The sequence below is a fragment of the Solanum verrucosum genome, unplaced genomic scaffold (genome assembly GCF_900185275.1).
Source record: "Solanum verrucosum unplaced genomic scaffold, falcon-dt-bn FXZP01000093.1, whole genome shotgun sequence".
NCBI lineage: Eukaryota > Viridiplantae > Streptophyta > Magnoliopsida > Solanales > Solanaceae > Solanum > Solanum verrucosum.
In genome coordinates this window covers 384,101-404,349 of record NW_026020065.1, presented here as the reverse complement: position 1 = coordinate 404,349, position 20,249 = coordinate 384,101, and the positions used below count along the sequence as shown (strand labels likewise).

Here is a 20,249-nt window from a genome sequence, read left to right as displayed (position 1 = left end):
AAAAAAACTCATAACGACTTTGACTAATTTTGAGAAAATATTAACTAAGAAAACTCTTTTTTTTTTTATTTGGAAATAAACTAAAAGGTTTTAAGAATATAACTCATGTATTAACGAGATAACTAATGAAATAATTCATAAATAAAACAAGTAATAAATAAAATATATATATTTCAATTTGAACAAAATAAAAAAAATAAAAAAATAAATAATGATAATAATAATTTTAAAAAAAATGACTTTCTTTTGGGGATTTTAATTCAATAAAACCAATTCAAATAAAAGGTTAGTCAACTACAAATAATCGAATAAATATTGTCATATCCCATTTTAACTCGAGGTTCAAATGGTGTACAACATATTGGTGAATCTTAAAACTATTTTAAAGAGTCGCCACCTAATTATGTTAATGGTGAATTAGAACACCTATTTGGCTAAAGTTATGCTAAATTAACTATGTATTAAAGTCTACTTAACCTTGTGAGATTCTAGGTAAGGGTTCTAATTTATATTAAAGGGAAGGGATAAGACATACTTTAAAATCTGTTAAAACAATTAACCAGCCAAACTTAGGTTAATTAATTTTAAAAGCTAAAGTAAGTGCTAAAATAATTTGAAAAGTCATAAGTTGAAAAACATTTTAATATTTGAAAACTCTTGAATTCGAAATAAAATAAAGGGGTCATTTGTTTAAACCAACTTTACTTATATTGAAATTTATCGCTAAAAGTTTGAAAATAGTTTTTATTTTTTATTTTTTTTTTAAAAAGAAAAGAAAAGAAAAGAAAAGGAAAGTACTTGTAGTATCACACTTTGAAACGTTTTAAAACTTTAAACCAAAGTTGGCTCCCTTGTTTTATTTTTTAAAGTAATTTTTAGAAATAAAGTTAAGATTACGTATAAGTTAAAAAAAAATCATTAGTAACTAGAACTAAATAAAGGTTCCCAATCCCAATTACCTATCCTATGTGAGCTATTAAAAAAACAAGAACATATTCAAGTCACATAAACAAGTTAAAACAAATAAATGCTAAATAATAATAATAATAATAATATAAGAAGCCATATAAACGCCGCCAAATGAGTTTTGCTTGCTTTCATTGCTATTCGGGTAGTCTAAGATATAGTGAAGTCTCCATATGCGGGTATGCCGGTAACGAGTCCATGAAACTCTATTTTTTGAGAGAGTCCTTAATTGAGACTCCATTTTTGCTCCAAAGTTCATGCAAGTAAAAGAGGGGGTAAAGAAATTAGTAAGACGATTCAACTTTAATCGATATCGACTAATATTAAATATAAAACCAAGTAAAGTCACACTACAACGACACAATCTTGAACACAAAATATGTAAACATTGGACAAGGTACCCAAGCCACCAAATATGTATTCAAATCCTAACACATTTTTTAAGTTATAAATAAACTATTTGTTAGAGGTTGGAAGGAAACTTATACTGTAACCCTTTCAAACTTTATACATGTTAACACTACTATTTAGGATAAAGAAAAATCTTACCCATCTACCTCTACTAACATACGATAAAACAGAGGAAGTAAAAGGAAAAAAAAAAAAGTTAGGCTCAAGTTTACAAGCCGCTATATAGAACGATCACGAGCAGATTGTGATTATGATATACTAGTATTTCATTAGTCAATTTTTTAAGTATGCAAATATGGATATTACCTCCTTTAAACATACTTTCAAAGTAACGACATATGAGCTGGAAATTTTACAATATAAAAGGCACCAAATGAGCAATTAGTTAATAGCCAAAACTGATTTCATGTGAAACTAAAATGAAACCACTTTTTAATTCACAACGTCTAAAACGTGACAAGTAGCTTCAACTCTCAAAGAAGACATGACCACATCTTTAAACACTACTTCCGGTATAACTAAAGTAAATAAAAACCACTCATAGGTTTCGGCATACATATATATATATATAACAGAAAAACAAAGAAAATTGAAAATTTATATGTTTGTGGGTACAGTAAATTTGCAATCAAAGGTTAACATTTTTAAGGGAAGATACATAATCTGCAACTTATGTTTTTTTTTAAAAAGAAAAAAAAAAAAATCTAAAACAGAGGAAAGTTACATATTTCAAGCATGTTTTTCACCTAGTAATACAGGGGCTGAAATTTCTTATCAAAAATGCAAAATTGACTCTTGACACATAAATTTCTCAACTATACATAGCATTTTAAACAATAGTGGCGAAATAGAAAAAAAGAAGGAAAGGGGGGCGAGTATTACCTCTTTCCGAGCAGCGATGGGACAAGACAAGCTGAAGGCGACGATCTTCACCACAAAAAAAAATCGAGCTCGAACGATGACCAAGGAATCTGGGTAGAAAATTGAACCTCAAACCGAAACTATAGTTCCTCTACTTTCAAGGCGTATTGTGCGTCCAAAAAAAAAAAAAATCTGCTCAAACTCTCTTTAGTTTTTCGCTCAAAATAAGAAAATCCAACTCTTTCTCCAATCTTTTTCCTTGCCTTAGTAGAGAATTTCCAAAAAAAATTCCCCCTTTACAGTGAACAAAAGGAGAATATATATAGGGGGGAAATTAGGGTTCGGAGAAATGGGGGGAAAGAGGACGAAATCGAATAAAAAATGGCCCTATTCGAATTTCAAATTCAAAAATCTTTCACCATTTTGGAGAGACCACTTTTTCTGAGAAATTCGCCCCATTCCGAAATAGGAAAGAGGGGATAAACGGCTAAGACCGACTCCCTTGTCCTTGAGCATCGACGTGTCTTCATCTCGTGGCTACAAGGACTGAGACGCGTTGCTGGCAGGCTACAGACGCTGGAATTGCTGGGTTTTGGTTTTGTCATGTTTGGAATGGGTCTTCGTTGAGCTTTTGGAGAAGATGAACAAAGGGTATAGGGGTGGGGTCACGTTGCTGCTGTATGTGTATTGTTGAAATGGGTTTCTTTAGTATTGTGGGGAAATGTGGGCCGGGTCAAGGGGATTGGGTATTGAAATGGGTTGTTGAATGTATTGTTATTCTTTTTGGGCTGAACTGATTTAAGAGGAAGGCCCAAAAAATTGGTCTTGCAAATTGAGTTGGTGAGGAAATAAATGGCTAAAATTGCAATAAAAGGGTTAGGCAAATGAATTACAATCTAGCCAAATTGAATTCTTTTAGTTAATTTGGCTAGTAATTAAATAAGATGAATTAACATAATTAACTAACGAGTTTCTTAATCTCAACAAAATAAAATAACGTGATTGTAAAAATATACATATTTATTATTTAAAATGACAAAATTACTTTTAAAATAACTAGGAAGTATTTTGAATTTCCTGAAACTCATTAATTCAAAATTATAACCATCACTAATAAAATATAAAATCTTTTTCGAGACGATTTTTGAATAGTCATTAAATATACTAATTATATACATAATTATATAAAACATATTATTATTTAAAAATTACAAAAGTGGCAAACTATTTTAAAATAGCTTTCAAACTATATATATTTCATTTTATTTTGATATTTTATAAAACTAATGATTTTAAATTGTTTGAAATTGAGGAAGCTCGGTGATTAATTTATATTGTGGAGGTCCAAAATTGGGTGTCAACAAGTTATGCCCTTTGGAAGTTGGGCAGTTAGCAGGGAAGTCCGTCCGGAAATTTTAAGGGTATTTTGGTCTTTTTCCTAACCAATTCTTTTGGATATATTAAGGTGTTAGACTGATTTAGATCACTTTTTCCCTTTTTAAAAGAGTGAGAGTGAGGGTTTGTGAGTAAAGAGGAGAAGAAGGGGAGAAAGAGAAGATCAAGCAAGGTTTCGTCAAAGATCGTCGTGGATATTGTCGGGGGTGATCCCTACTAGGTATGTGAGTTCATAGTGTTGGGTTGGTTCTTTCCCCCACACGCCAAACTCGTTTAATTTCGAGAAAAGATTGATTGTGTTTGTTGAAGTTGTTGGTTGTGATCGTGTTGAAGTTCTTGTTGATTTTGGGGCATGTTTCCGGTTGTGATTTCGAGTTGAATCTAGTGTATGTTGAGGGGTTTTATGATTCCAAATGTTTGGGGCTGGAACCTTTGAAGATAAGGTGGTTTAGAGTTGGAAAAACGAAGGAGAAAAGTCAAATTTTCGGGGAAAAAGGGCTGGGGCGTCGAGCCAGCCAGCACGCCCCAAAAGGGTTTCTGAAGTCCAGCCCTTGGGGCAGAGCACCCAGCAGGCCCCTCTGAAGTCTGAAAGCTGGCGCCCCGCGCCTCTCAGAGCGCCAAGGATGCCAAGTCTTCCCTTTCATTCCACACTTTTTCATACATGTTCCTTGATGATGTACCTGTGTTTTATAGTTGTTTTCACCACTCTAAGGTACGTCTAAACATCAAGAACTCATCCATAAACATGAGATCATTACTCTTGAATTCATAATCCAATTCGAGGAAAGTTCGGATCAAAGTCAAGTGAAGTTAGAAGTCAAGTCTAGAAGTTAAGGAGTAAGTCAAAGCAAGCTTTCAAAGTTGTTCAAGAGTCTTTATTGAACGTTTTAACTTCATTTTAAGGCTCAAGTTTCAAGTCAAGAAAATAGTATAGAGTTTCAAGTCAAGAAAAGAGTATAAAGTTTCAAGTCAAGAAAAGAGTATAAAGTTTCAAGTTAAGTAAAGAGTATCGAGTTTCAAGTTAAGTCAAGAGTATAAAGTTGAGTTTATTTCTCAAAAGTTATTAAGGAACTAAGTATTCCTAAAGAAGTTTATGCATGTTTTCACAATTGAGCAAAGAAAAGGGAACATTGATTCCAAAAGAGCCTTTGGGCTAAGCTTTGAGTAATTATCTCAAACCAAAGAAAGAAGTTTGTTTTTAAAACATGTGAGCCAAAGTATTTTTCGGAGTAGTATTGAGCACCGAATTGGGGACGCGAGTTCATATTAACTCAACTCTCCATAAGAACCATGTAGCCAACATGGGACTTGACGGGTCATTCTTTTTAGATGATCACATAAGTTAAGCTAGTGGATCCACTAAGTAAAGTAAGGTCCTATATCACGGCAAGGTATAGGATGGTCCTTGGGCAACGTGAGGTAAAACGTTGTATCATCACTAGGGATCATAGTGGTGGTTGTCAGTTAAAGAATCTCCCACAAAAGCTATATTACTTTTATATAAGTAAAGTTGAGTTTGTTATTGTTTTATCATTAACGAGCTAAGTTGTTTACATTGTTTTACAAGATTTATATGTATTGCATATGTCTTTTTGCTTTACATTTGAGTTCATTTATCCATGAGTCGAACAGAGCCAAGGTAATTGTTCTCTTGTACTCCTTTCAAGCTTAAGTTGTTGTTTAGCTTTCCAGCTCGCATACTCGTACATTCAATGTATTGATGCCAGTTGACCTGCATCTTATTATGATGCAGACGCAGGTACCTAGGATCAGCATCCAGCACGCCGTTGATCCAGCCGAGCACTTCCGAGTCAGTGGTGAGCCTCTTTGCATTCCGAAGGACTCGGTTATTTTGTTCTTTTAGTTTTGTTTTATTAGGATGTTGCGGGGTCTGTCCCAACATCTATCTCAGTGTTATAGAGTCTTCATAGATAGTCAGTCAGTTAGTATTGAGTCTCTCATCTATGTATATATGTAAATATTCTATTTTGAGACTCGAATTGCCTTTTTGGGCCAGATTTTATCAGTTAAGTTGTTTTATGTCCTTGCATTGCATGGAGTTATTCTGTTGAGTTAGGTTTCCGCTGAGTTAAGAAAGCCAGGCCAAGGGTTCGCTTGGGGCCAGCAATGGTCTTCGAGTGCCGGCCACGTCCAGGGTGTAGGCTCGGGGAGTGACAGTTATCAATTTACCATACCACAAAATACAAAAAACAAACTTTAAAATATTGAACCATACCGAATTAAATTGATATGATCATGGTATAATAATTTTAAAAATCAAATACCGAAATTATGATATCAAATTTCAAATACCTTACCATGATGCTCACCCCTAACCAAATAAAACATGTACATATTATGCTTATTTTGTTACATATTCCTTTTGCTTAGGGATTATTAGTTCAAATATTATGACTAAGAATTATTAATAATATGAGCAAATTGAAAAGGTTTTCATGTACGTAAAGATTAATGACAAATTTAAGAGGAAAAAAGAGAACTTGGGTCTTTGTTTATTTGAGATATTAGCAAAGTTAGGTTCAGTGGACACTTTTAGGATGTGATAATGATCATTAATCTTCTCCTACTCCCACTTAGCAAGTTGTGTTTTTGATAATTAAGTTAAAAACTAATTGTAACTTTCGTTTTTGATCGGTGTTTTTTCTGGACCTAAAGATGGGAGACCTTGAAAGTGGACGTGAGGACATGGTGGGTGAACCTTTGCTCTTTTCTGTTTTTTTATATGAGAAATATAGACTTTTGGGAAAAAAAATTTCAATTAGTGATTTGCAAATTAGCAATTATGAGGACAAAGCTTCATTTTTCAATTGATTCAAACATATTAGAAACAAGGGTAGCCAACCAAGTTTCAAACTTGGTCACATCATCTGTATTGAGTGGCTCAAGCGACTTCCATAAACCTTTCTGCCTACCTTCAATTACTTTGGATGTGCACAAGTAGACACTTAAATTTGTATAAAATTGAATAAATAGACACATTCGTCGTACATGACAATTTTGTGTCCTACGTGTATTTTGTCACATAGGACACGTGTGTCAAATTGTTCAATTTTATGCAAGTTTAAGTTTCTATTTGTGCACACCCAAAGTTAAAAAGGTTATAATTGTCAGCTGAAACCAGTTAAGGGTCATTTTTATGTATTATGCCTAACAACAATCAAGTGAAAAGAAGCCTTACAAGCCTAACTTATATGGAACATAATATCAATTAGCTCAAGTATTATTATTTCTGATGAACTTTCATCTAAAATTTCAAATCTTCAAGCTAACATAAGTAGCAAAGATCATGGAGGACCACACTCCTGAAAGTCGTGTTCGGTATCAAAATGTTGCCTTCAATGTCCTGGATTCATTTTCTGCATTCAATGAGATGGGGAATTTGTAACCCCGTATACTCTTGGACCTTTTACGTGGGCAAAGTTAAGGAAAAGACTTCCTTACTTAAGACCAAAGGTCTCTCTTTCTTCTCAAAAATACGGTTGCAGCGCTAGTAAAAGGGCACACTGATCTGCTCATTCAGTGTGATACTGAAATGCAAATATCTGTTCTTGTTATACTACAGTTCTGTACTACTTTTGAAACATACTCTGATGAAAACAAGTGGTCGCCTGATGGCACGTTAACTTGAAATGATATGGTTAATGTTCTATCTCATAAGTTGGACAAGCGAATACAATTTAAATCAACTAAAAAGATAGGCTTAATTGAAAGGACTAACTGATACAGACCTCAACAGAACTTCCATAGTTGTCTTCAATTTCCTGCTGAATCTTCTTTGCGGAGTTCCCAACAGATTTTGCAGAGTCACTTATATGAATCAGCTGAAGTGTGGTTATGTCTACAAAGTCCTGCGGGATCGAATACATGCTCCAGCAACTGTTAATGACTAGTCGTTCAAGTCGTGGAAAGTGATCACTACTAGCTCTCCATTTATGCAAGTACAAACGCTTCAATTGCAAGAACTTCAAGTGTGGAAAGCCTTCCTCACCTACTTCCCAATCAGTACCAATGGAGGCATCATATCCTAGTTTGAGGGCCTCAAGTTTAGGCAACTTACCAAGAATCTCCAAATCTTCCCAATGCAACCGAGTACCTGTAAAAGCTAACTTCTTAAGGTTCTTCGGAAATGTACCTAAAGGAGGAAGAAACATTGGTGTTGCATTAACCATCCTTTTCGTCTTAAATTTCAATTCCTTAAGCTGATCTAAGTAGCAAAGATCATGGAAGACCTTGTTCTTGTTACTTCTGATGTAGTATTCTTGAATGCCATATATCTGCAGCTTCTTTACATTGGGAAGTAGTCTAAAGACTGAAGAAGTACAATATAACGGATTCCATCCGGACAAACACTGCAAATTTCTCAGAAGCCAACTTCTCTCTAGAGACTCATGTTGCTTCAAGTAATTCCAGTCTAAAGAGAGGTGTCTCAATTGAGACATTTTGAAAATTTCTGATGGTATTATGAAAGGGCGAGAATACTTCCACGCGAGAGATGTTGGAGACTTAAGTATTAAAGTTTGCAAATACTGAAGGCTAGCTATTGATGGTGGAATGTCAATACCTCGATCATTAGTAGACGAGTAAACACTCAGAGCTAGGTATCGCAAGTGAAATAGTTCAACTATACAACTGGGAAAAGCATTCAACGTCAACGAAGCAAGATCTAGTACTCTTAGTACCTTGAAACGCTTCAATGCTTGCATCATTCTTGAGCTTGAGGGATCATCAACAAAAAGGAGAATAGAGCAGGAATCATTATTGTGAACCATAGACAACCGATTGACAACAATTTTCGATTGCTTTGATTGGATACTGATCCGAACTCTCTTTGTTGAAAAATGTCTGGCTTGTTTAGTTGGATTTTGATTGTCCATCATAACATTCACAAAATTTATTTTTCGAGCTTCTCTCAAGCAGAGTTCACGGATCACATCATGCATTCCACAAGCTTTTATTTTTCCATCAAAACTACTCACCCTTTGGATGAAAACTAAACTTCTATCTACAAGATCTTTTAGACTTTGTTTAGCCACTTGTTCCATGCTTTTCGTCTCGTCTAACTTCAGAAAACCTTCTGCTGACCATAATTTCACAAGTTTATTCACAAAAATCAACTTATCCTCCGGGAAGAGTGCAAAATATAGAAAGCACACTCTTAGGTGATGTGGCAAGTGATGGTAACTCAAAGACAATATTCTCATGCATTGGACATCAAGATCTGTGCTCAACACTGAACTTACATTCGCGGCAACACTTTTCCATTCATCCAATGCTTTACCAATTTTGGAAAGAAGTCCAGCTATAACAACAATCGTTAGAGGTAATCCTTTGCATTTTAATGCAATTTGTTTCCCAACTTCATCAAATTCAGGGGGAAACAATCTTTCGCAAAGACCTTTTCATACAATAAACTCCAACTTTCATCAAAATTCATATGGCGCATTTGATAAGGAGGCCTACCTGAGCTAGCATATTCAGCCACCTCCATATTCCGAGTAGTCATGAGTATTCGGCTTCTACAGTTGCAATCTGGGAAACATAGTTTTATATCATCCCAAGCTCCTTTAGTCCATATGTCATCAATGACTACCAAGTATCTCCCACATTTTAGAAGCTTTTGCAACAGGTCTGCTAGTTGTCCATCAACTTGCTCCTCATAAGTTTGATCAGTTTTTCCACTTATGGAAGAAAGAAGGCGTAGGAGTACATTTCTCACACGATACTCTTGTGAGATAGTGACTTTTGCACGTATATCAAAACAAGACATAACGAACGGGTCACAGAAAATTTTGTTAGCCAAAGTTGTCTTGCCTATGCCCCCCATCCCAACAATTGAGACAACTTCTAGATCACTGGCACCTCTAGTAAGTTGGTCCTGCATCATCTCGAATTCATTTTCATGGACAACCATCATATTCTCATGCTCCAAGGAATGTCGAGATGTACTGGCAAGAGTCAAATTCCGTGCTTCTACATCTTTTCTTTTGGTGTACATGCTCTGCTTCGTCATCCACTTGTTCCTCATAGAATCAATGTGTCCTACTGCTCGTTTCCAAAACGCTAGTCCTTGTCTCATTTCAGTTTTTGCCAAAAAACTTTTGCTTGATTCTGAGACAATCATATACTCTTTGATGTTGTTGCTCCCGTCCCGGATTGCCATCCACTCCTTCATGATGGAATCGATGTGTTCTACCACTTGTTCCAAGAAACAACACAGTTTCCAGAAAACTTTCCCTCGCAAAGTATCTGGTTTTGCGCATATAACTTCTATTGATTTAGAGTCAATCTCCTCTTCTGCTCTGTATGCAACCCCCGCGATTTGTAGTTCCAAACTTGCCAATGCCTCGAGATCACCCGTTATGCTGCAAGGTTTCTCCATAATAGCTATCAACAATTCAAGCTTTTCGTAGAACGATTGCAAATTACATCCAGTTACTTGCATTGATTGTTGTATGGTGATCATAAGGGAATTAATAGCAACAATAGCCATATTTTTCTTTCTCTTTTGTGTGTGTGATAATAGTTAGGGAGTTTCTGCACAAAATAATAATAATCGCAGTATGTTAAATGGACAAATTGCCACAAATTCCTAAATTCTCAATTTTAAAAACACAAAGTTCTATGTTTTCTTATTCTTTATACTAGAATTTGCTACACTTGAGCCGATGGACTTTCGAAAATAGTTTTCTACCTCCATGAGGTAGTAGTAAGGCCTGCATACACTTTATCGAACTCACTTGTGGGACTCCACAAGATAATATTATTGTTGTTGTTAACACTTTAATTAATTATTTCCCCAAATAATTTCTCACGATCTAATACTGAACATCAATTAATATAAGTCATATGATAAAATATTCATATAAAATGGTTGTCAGCTAAGTTCAAAGTAAACAAGTAAAAATGAACGACCGGAGTATAAAATAATAATAGATCAAGTTATTCCTCATACCTTTGTAGCCACAACTAGAGCTAGAAATTTTGCTCAAGTCTATTTCCGGCCTGCTAGCTCCACTTCCGGCAACTGGATGAACCTTGTGTGAGGAAAGAACTGACCTGATGATATTTCTCAAATTAAAAACACAGAAACAACAAGATCCCCTCTTTTCTTTTTTTAAAAAAACTTTTATCAAATGGACAGGTTGTTAAGAGTTCCTATTAATCTAACTCTGCTGGTTTCTCTAATAAAAACAAATAGAAAGATTAAAAAAAGACCTTTGGTTTTTGTTTTTCTATTTGTTTATTTGAGTTAGTGGACACTCTTACCAACCTGTCCTTTTATTTGTTTAGTACTAGCATTTGGTAAATATCTAATTTTTAGCTAAAATTTGTATCACAAAATAGGTTGAATCGAAAATATAAAAACTATACAATATAAGAGAATATTTGTCGTTATCAAAATAAAGAAGTTGATCAATCATAATAGATAGGCAATAGAACTCGATAGCATCTTGTAGTGATCGTGTGCTTCTATATGGTCTCCTTATATAACTATTCCAACAAAATATGACTCTTGCTCTCCTTCCCAACAATATACGAGTCTTTTACTCTCCTCTCATACACGGTTTCAAACATATAATTATATCTCATTGTTGCTATTAAATTTCAATAATTGCAGAAAAATAATTTAGAGTAAGACATTATTTTCTTCCTTTTATCTTCTTCACCATTACAAAAGGTGGTTATGTGTACATTAAAAGCACTTAATTTAATGTCAATGAGAAGGTCACAGAGTTTACTTCCCTTTGGCTAATTCATTATACAATTTTATTAATGATCATTTGATTGTAAATAATTTACAATCTAAATATTACTATTTACCCTGTGTTCAACAATAGTTGTCCACTATTGACTTGACACACTCCTTAAGAATTAAGAATTAATAAATAATAAGGGTAATATTACTATATTATCCTTTGACATGTTGTAACAATCCTTGATCTTAGTGATATAGATCAAGCAACTATGAAAAATCTGTTGTGAATTCTACCAACAGGACATTGAAACTAATGGAACAAGTTAGAATGCAGAAGAATTTTTATCATCTTATTGCTGGAATTGTTGCAGATTAATATACACGACGAGTCTAACAATTACCTAAGCTAACTCCAGGGGGAGATAGTACTAATACAGCACTAATTGATGCACTGATAAAGAAAATGATATAAAATCTGTCGAGTTCCATATCAGTTAGGCTTGTAAGGCATCTTAAAAGGTCATCAACCTCTTTCTGCAAAGAAAAAAGAAACAGACAGAAAGAAAAATGAAATGTTAGACTTCACAACGCGAGAAAACTATATAAAAAAATGAACATGTAGGTATAAGAACTTAACACATCATTATACGGATTTAAGTTATATAGAATGACAGTAGTGTAACAATTTAACTTATTAAAGCAAGTTATTATTCTATTATCGAGCTTGCTATGAAGAGTTAGTTATATGTTGTTGGATTGGAAGCACAATATACATGCAACAATTATAAGGAGTAAATCAAGGAGCAAGATGTCTTACTGACGGGGTCACGGATATGGACTTCAATAGAACCTGCATAGTTCTCTTCAATGTCCTGTTGAATATGCTTCGCAGAACTCCCAACAGATTCTGCACACCTCCTTATATCAATTAGAGCGAGTGTGGTTATATCTGCAAAATCTCGAGGAATCGAATCCAAAAACCTGCACTCTTCAAGAAATAGTCGTTCAAGGCACGGAAAGTGGTCACCACTGGCTTTCCAGTACTCAAGATTCAAGTCTTCCAGGCACAGGAACTTCAAGCAAGGAAATCCTTCCTCAACTACTTTCCACTCCTCGCCTATACAGGCACGATATTCTAATTTAAGGGCCTCGAGTTTGGGAAGCTGACCAACAATGCTCATATCCTTCCACCGCAAAAAAGTCATACTAAAAGATAACTTCTTAAGATTTTGTGGAAAAGCATCTACAGGTGGGAGGACCAAAGGTTGAAAATAATATACAGTAGGAAGTGTCAAAGATGGTCGTTCTCGCTCCGTAAACCTTAGGTAATCTGAAGGTGTACTTTTCAAAAAGAAAGGACAAACTGGAAGAAAGCTATAATACAAATGAAACTCCAGTTCCTCGAGCTGATCTAAGTCGCGAAAATCATAGGGGTCCATGCAACTACAATAGTCTTCCTTGACGCCACATATTTGCAACTTCCTTAAATTAGGAAATAGTCTAAAGACAAACTTAGTACAATACCAAGGATTCCATCCAGACAAGCATTGCAAATTTCTCAGAACCAAACGTTTCTCTGTTGGCTCGTGAAACCGGAAGTAATTCCAGTCCAAAAGGAGGTACCTCAACTGCATCATCGTCAAAATTTCCGATGGTAATATCAAGGGATATTTCTTCTCCCGTTGCTGGTACCCCTTACTATGTGGAAGATTAAGTATAAGAGTTTGCAGATAACATAGGCTAGATATGGATAGAGGAATGTCTATTGATGAGGGAATCTCTTCACCTAGATACCGCTCCACGCCAGGTGAAAGACTCAAAGCTAAGTATCTCAAGTGAATCAAATCAATTATCCCATTGGGAAAGCATCACATTTCACTAAAGCAAGATCTAGTACTCTTAATAGTTTGAAACACATCAACTTTGGCATGGACAATAGCATTCTAAAACAGATAATAGAACTGACCACAGTATTAGGATACCTAGACAATTTTTCCTCGATCACACGGTCGTCAGGCATGTTGATCAATTGGATGCTGACCCGACCTCGACTCTTAGAGGAAAAACACATGGATTGTGAATATGGATTTTGATCATTCTCTTCTCTAATAACATTCACAAAATTAACATTTCTAGCTTCCCTCAAGCAGAGTTCACGGGTCACATCATGCATTTGACAACTCTCCAATTTTTCATCAAAACTCAAGTTGTGAATTGAAATTAAACTTCTGTCTATAAGATCATTTAGGCATTTTTCTGCCACTTGTTCAACACTTTTTGTCTCTTCTGCCTTCAAAAATCCTTCTACAACCCATAACTCCATAAGTTTATCGACAAAAATCACTTCATCTTCTGGGAAGATTGCAAAATATAGGAAACACAGCTTTAGGTGTTGAGGCAAGTGATGGTAACTCAATGCCAACACTTGCATGCATTGAACATCAACATCTGTGCTTACCACTGAACTTACGTTCTCGGCAACACTTTGCCACTCACCCAATGATTTACCTATTTTGGAGAGAACTCCAGCAATCACAGTAATTGCTAGAGGTAATCCTCCGCATTTCAATGCAATTTGTTTCCCAATTTCTTTAAATTCATGAGAAACACATGATTCTTTATCAAAGACCTTTGTGTGCAGTAAATTCCAACTTCTTTTAAAATCCAAAAGGCTCATTTGATAAGGAGTAGTGTTACCTGAGCTAGCATATTTAGCCACATCCATATTTCGAGTTGTCATGAGTATTCGGCTTCCATTGTTACAATCTGGGAAACATAATTGTATATCATCCCAAGTTTCCATAGTCCATATGTCATCAATGACTACCAAGTATCTTATGCCTTTTAGATGCTTTTGCAATTGTTCTGCTAGTTCCCCATCATCTTGTTGCTCATAAAATTCATGACTACTCATTCCACTTACAGAAGAAAGAAGACCTAGGAGTACATATTCCCTACAATACTCTTGTGAAACAGTTACGTTTCCACGAATGTCAAAGTGAGACATAATGAATGGATCACTATAGATTTTGTTAGCCAAAGTTGTCTTGCCAATGCCACCCATACCGACAATCGAGACAACTTTTAGTTCCCTTCCTCCTCTTGTAAGTTTCCCCTGCATCATCTCGAATTCATTTTCATCACCAACCATCATGTTCTCATCAGGCTCTAATAAGGCATGTTGAGACGACGATGTATTGGCAATAATATTATCTTTGTTTTTTGTCATGTACATGTTCTTCTCTGCAATGATCATCCACTTGTTCATCGCGGAATCAATGAGTTCTACTTGTTGTTTCAAGAGGAATCCAAGTTGCGTAATTTCATCTTTTCTTGATTCTGCATCAACCATATCCTCTGAACTACATGCTAGCTCTATGATTTCAGCTTCCACTCTAGTTAATTCCTCAAGATGATCCCCTGAAGTTCTATGGGATGATTTCTCCAGATTAGCTCTCAAAGATTCAAGCTTTTCGTAGAACGATTGCAAATCATATCCAGTAACTTCCATTGATTGTTGTACAGTGTTCATAAGGCAAGTAATAGCAGCATAAGCCATATGTACCTCAGTATGATCAAAATAGAGAGTTTCTGTAAAGAGAGACCAAGGCACAAGTTGTATGATAAAAGGTGGAATGTATATAATTGCCACAACTTATTATATACTTCCTTTCATTTTATTTTACGTGATTTGACATAATATTTTAAAAGAAAAGAAAAAACTTTTGAAACTTATGATCTAAAACAACCCTTAAATATTTGTATAGTTAAAAAATAATGTGACATTCTTTTTTAAATAAACTAAAATAAAAAGATATCACATAAAATAAAACGGAGGAAGTACTTATTTCTTGAGACAATGTCACATTTTTAGCTTGGTCTACGGTCTGCCCTAGTCTCTATCAACCAGCTGGAAGTCCAACTACTCCTTTCTTTTCAATTTATTTGTATGTTTTTGACATCCCCTTGAGTCTAAACATGCAATTATTGTACCAAAAAAAAAACAATATTTCACATACAATTATTGTATCTGCCGACACAGGGGTAGGCAGCACAAGCACTACTTTTTTTTTTTTTTTTATCTTCTCTTTTTCTACTTTTAATAATGCATCTTGCAAAAAGACGAATCTGACTCCTCTCCACCTGGGGCGGCTCTAATAACTCGGTGGCAATTTGAGCTCATATTAATGAGATGAGTCTATTTTATCCATATTTAATGATTTGGATCATTTATATTTTAATGAGAAAATTACGTGATTAAGTAAACTTATACTACTAAATTACTCATCATAGTCATAGTTTGCTATAATTACCACTTGCGACTAACATTATACATTAATTACGTGGGCTGACTTCGAATTTGTATAATTAGCCACGTTTGTATAATTCGCCACATTTGTATAATTCGCAACTAACAATTCTTCGTTTGAGATATCGATATAGTACTAACAAGAGTCAGGTTATGTGCTTCTTCATCTTTGCTTTTGGTGTACATGTTGTGCATTTCCATCCACTTGTTCAGCGTGGAATCAACGTGTCCTACTGCTTGTTTCAAGAGAGAATGAGGTTTCCAAAAAGCTATAATTTTTGAAATTGGATTTTTAACATTTCTTGATTCCAAGTCCAAAATATCTTCTGTAGTGCATGCAAGTTGTATGATTTCATCTTCCAAGCTTTTCAATGAATCAAGATCGCCCGTGTGTTTCTCCAGATTAGCTCACAAAGATTCTCACTTTTCATAGAATGATTGCAAATTACATCCAGTAAGTTGCATAGATTGTTGTATGGTTCTCATAAGACAAGTAATAGCAGCATAAGCCATGTATCTCTTATGTGTATGTATGTATATGTGTGATACAATTGAAACTTGTACAATGTCCTATTATACATTATTTGATAGTTGTCCAATTTCCAAAAGTCCATATTTCTCAAATAAAAAACACAGAAACAACAAGATCCCCTTTCTAAGAATTTTTTTTTAATCAAATGGACAGGTTGTTAAGAGTGCCTATTAACCTAACTTTGCTGGTTTCTCTAATAAACAAATAGGATGATAAAAAAAGACCTTTGGTCTTTGTCTTTCTATTTGTTTATTAGAGAAGCCAGCAAAGTTAGGGCTAGTGGACACTCTTAGCTAGGGGTGGAGGTATATATCGAATTATTATATCATATTGAAACTTTTGATATCGTGATTTTGGTATTATGGTATTTGGTATGATATATGGTATACATTTTCTTTTATATATTTGATATTTAGTATAAAGGCATAATACATAAATATGTCTTTTAACTTGGTTTCAACAAACATTTATGCCCTCCAACTTTGAGTGTGCACAAGTAGGCACACATTTAAATTTGTATAAAATTGAACAAGTAGACACACATGTCCTATGTGACATAATACACATAGGACACAAAATTGTCATGTCGGATGAATGTATTTATTTGTTCAATTTTATACAAGTTTAAGTGTCTACTTGTGCACACTTAGGGGTCGTTTGGTTGGGAACTAGTTATCTCAGGATTAACTATCCCGGGATTAGTCCTTATCCCACCATGTATATGGGATAACTTATCCCATCACTATGCTATATATGGTGGGATAAATCCCGCACATGTCAACCAAACAAGACATCTAAATTTTATCCCAGGACTATTTTATTTATCCCAGGATTATTTATTCTTATCACTCACACCAAACGAGCCATAAGAGTTAAATGTTATAGTTGTCAGTTGAAGCCAAATTAATGGTCATGTTTATGTATTATTAGAAGTTAAAACTTTGACTACTCTATTTTGATTGAAATGTATTTAAATGCAATTCATTAACAAAATAAGTTGTTTGTACTTTCTTTTAGATATATATTTTTACGTGTAATGTGCAAATATGATACAATTAAGACCATTTTTTGAATTGTCAAAGTCATAATATATATTCTATTATACAAATATATATTAGTCGAAATTGAACAAACTATGGTTACCAATTTACCATACCACAAAATACAGAAAACAAACTTCAAAATATTGAACCATACCGAATTAAATTGGTATGGTAATGGTATAATAATTTTAAAAACCAAATACCAAAATTACGATACCAAATTTCAAATACCATACCATGATGCTCACCCATAATAACCAAATAAAACATGTACATATTATGCTTATTTTGTTACATATTCTTTTTGCTTAGGGATTATTAGTTCAAATATTATGACTAAGAATTATTAATAATATTAGCCAATTGAAAAGGTTTTCATGTACTTGTAAAGATTAATGACAAATTTAAGAGGAAAAAAGAGAACTTGGGTCTTTGTTTATTTGAGGAAGGCAAAAGTACTCATTACCCCCTGAACTTGAAGCTTTTTATACGGTGTACACCTAAACTAAATTTCGTTTTAATTACCCCCCCCCCCGAACTTGTTTATTCCTCTGTCGCGTACACCTTTTTCGTCCACCTGCTCCTATTGTGACTACATGCGCGCGACAGCTGGCATGAGTACTTTTGCCTTTGAGACGCGACAGAGGAATAAACAAGTTCGGGGGTAATTAAAACGGAATTTAATTTAGGTGTACACCGTATAAAAAGCTTCAAGTTCAGGGGGTAATGAGTACTTTTGCCTTTGAGAAATTAGCAAAGTTAGGTTTAGTGGACACTTTTAGGATGTGATAATGATCATTAATCTTCTCCTACTCCCACTTAGCAAGTTGTGCTTTTGATAATTCAGTTAAAAAATAATTGTAACTTTCGTTTTTGATCGGTGTTTTTTTCTAGACCTAAAGATGGAAGACCTTGAAAGTGGACACGAGGACATCGTGGGTGAACCTTTGCTCTTTTCTGTTTTTTTAATGAGAAACATAGACTTTTGAAAAAATAATAATTCAATTAGTGATTTGTAAATTAGCAATTATGAGGACAAAGCTTCATTTTTCAATTGATTCAAACATATTAGAAACAAGGGTAGCCAACCAAGTTTCAAACTTGGTCACATCATTTGTATTGAGTTGCTCAAGCGACTTCCACCAACCTTTGTGCCTACCTTCAATTACTTTGGATGTGCACAAGTAGACACTTAAACTTGTATAAAATTGAACAAATAGACACATTCTTCCTACATGACAATTTTGTGTCCTACGTTATTATATCACGTAGGACACGTGTGTCAAATTGTTCAATTTTATGCAAGTTTAAGTTTCTACTTGTGCACACCCAAAGTTAAAAGGTTATAATTGTCAGCTGAAACCAAGTTAAGGGTCATATTTATGTATTATGCCTAACAAGAATCAAGTGAAAAGAAATCTTACAAGCCTAACTTATTTTTTTGATAACAAAGAAATCCGTCTGTGACCCACCCTTTGGACCAATCACAACCTTCTAAACTCGGTGGATAATGGGCTCGCCCCTCTACCCTTCTCTACTTAAATACCAGGCTTCGCTTTGTATGGTGTGGGGCTTGAACATGCAACCTAAGCCACAAATCCTCCACCTTTTGCCACTTGAGCTAGGCGTTGGGGGCCTTACAAGCCTAACTTATATGGAACATTATATCAATTAGCTCAAGTATTATTCTTTCTAGGGCTAACCCATCGGTGGCCCCTTAAATTTGGCATGAAGTTTCACTTAGGCACCTTAAGTGGGCGATGTTCATTTTAGACACCTCATGCAGGGTCTCGATGTGTCATTTTGACACTTTTTGCTTACATGGCTTAGTGAGTGTAATACACTTGTTGAGCGCGCGTGAAAAACCTATTTAGTCGATTTTTTAATTATTTTTTTCTTCTTCTTTCCCATTTTTAGCCACCATTTTTGCAAACTTAACTATCCAACATGGTGAATAAAAATAGTTACAGTAAAATGATGAAAAATGATGGAAACTATTTTAGAAATTTAGGAATAGACCCATTTCAAGATTAAATATTAAATTATTCATGAGATTCTTTCTTGAAAGAATTTAATATTTAAGTAGGGGTATTTGGAGAAAGCGGGGGGGGGGGGGGGGCAGGTGTTTCTGCAAATGGGTATGGGTTTTTGGAGAAGACAATTGGGGGTGGGGGGGAGGGGGGCAGGTGTTTATGCAAATGGGTATGGGTTTATGGAGAAGACAATTGGGGTGGGGTGAGGTGGGGGGGGGGGCGGGGAGGGGGGCAGGAGTTTCTGCAAATGGGTATGGGTTTTTGGAGAAGACAATTGGGGGTGGGGGGGGGCAGGGGGGCAGGAGTTTCTGCAAATGGGTATGGGTTTTTGGAGAAGACAATTGGGGGTGGGGTGGGTGGGGGGGTCATGTGGGGATTTTATTGATTTAATTTGTTTTAAAAAAATTATTTGGGCAAAAATCCACGTGTCATTGAGTCATTGGTTACTTTATATTTTTACTCAAAATTCATTATCTACAAATTGTTTTTGACAAATGTCGTCATTTAATTCGCCACTTTACAGTCATTCGCGAGTGTAATACACACACTTCATATATTTTTGTTGATTGGCAAAAAAGTGTCAAAATGGCACAGTAAGACCCTACATGAGGTGTCTAAAATGAACATCGCCCACTTAAGGTGCCTAAGTGAAATTTCGTGCCAAATTTAAGGGGCCACCGATGGGTTACCCCTTCTTTCTAATGAACTTTTCATCTAAAATTTCACATCTTCAAGCTAACATAAGTAGCAAAGATCATGGAGGACCACACTCCTGCTATAGTCATGTTCGGTATCAAAATGCGGTCTTCAATGTCCTGGATTCATTTTCTGCATTCAATGAGATGGGGAATTTGTAATCCCGTATACTCTTGGACCCTTCACGCGGGGAAAGTTAAGGAAAAAACTTCCTTACTTAAGACTAGTTGTTTGAAGCCTACATATCTGTCAAATAAACAAACAAAAACACCAAAGGTCTCTCTTT

The 20,249-nt window shown here is 35.0% G+C and overlaps 1 protein-coding gene across 2 annotated transcripts in view; it reads right to left on the bottom strand.

Moving 5' to 3' along the window:
* Positions 1–20,249, bottom strand: part of LOC125823752 (uncharacterized) — a 297,644-nt gene that overhangs the window by 9,278 nt on the left and 268,117 nt on the right. The gene's annotated exons all lie outside the window — the stretch shown is intronic.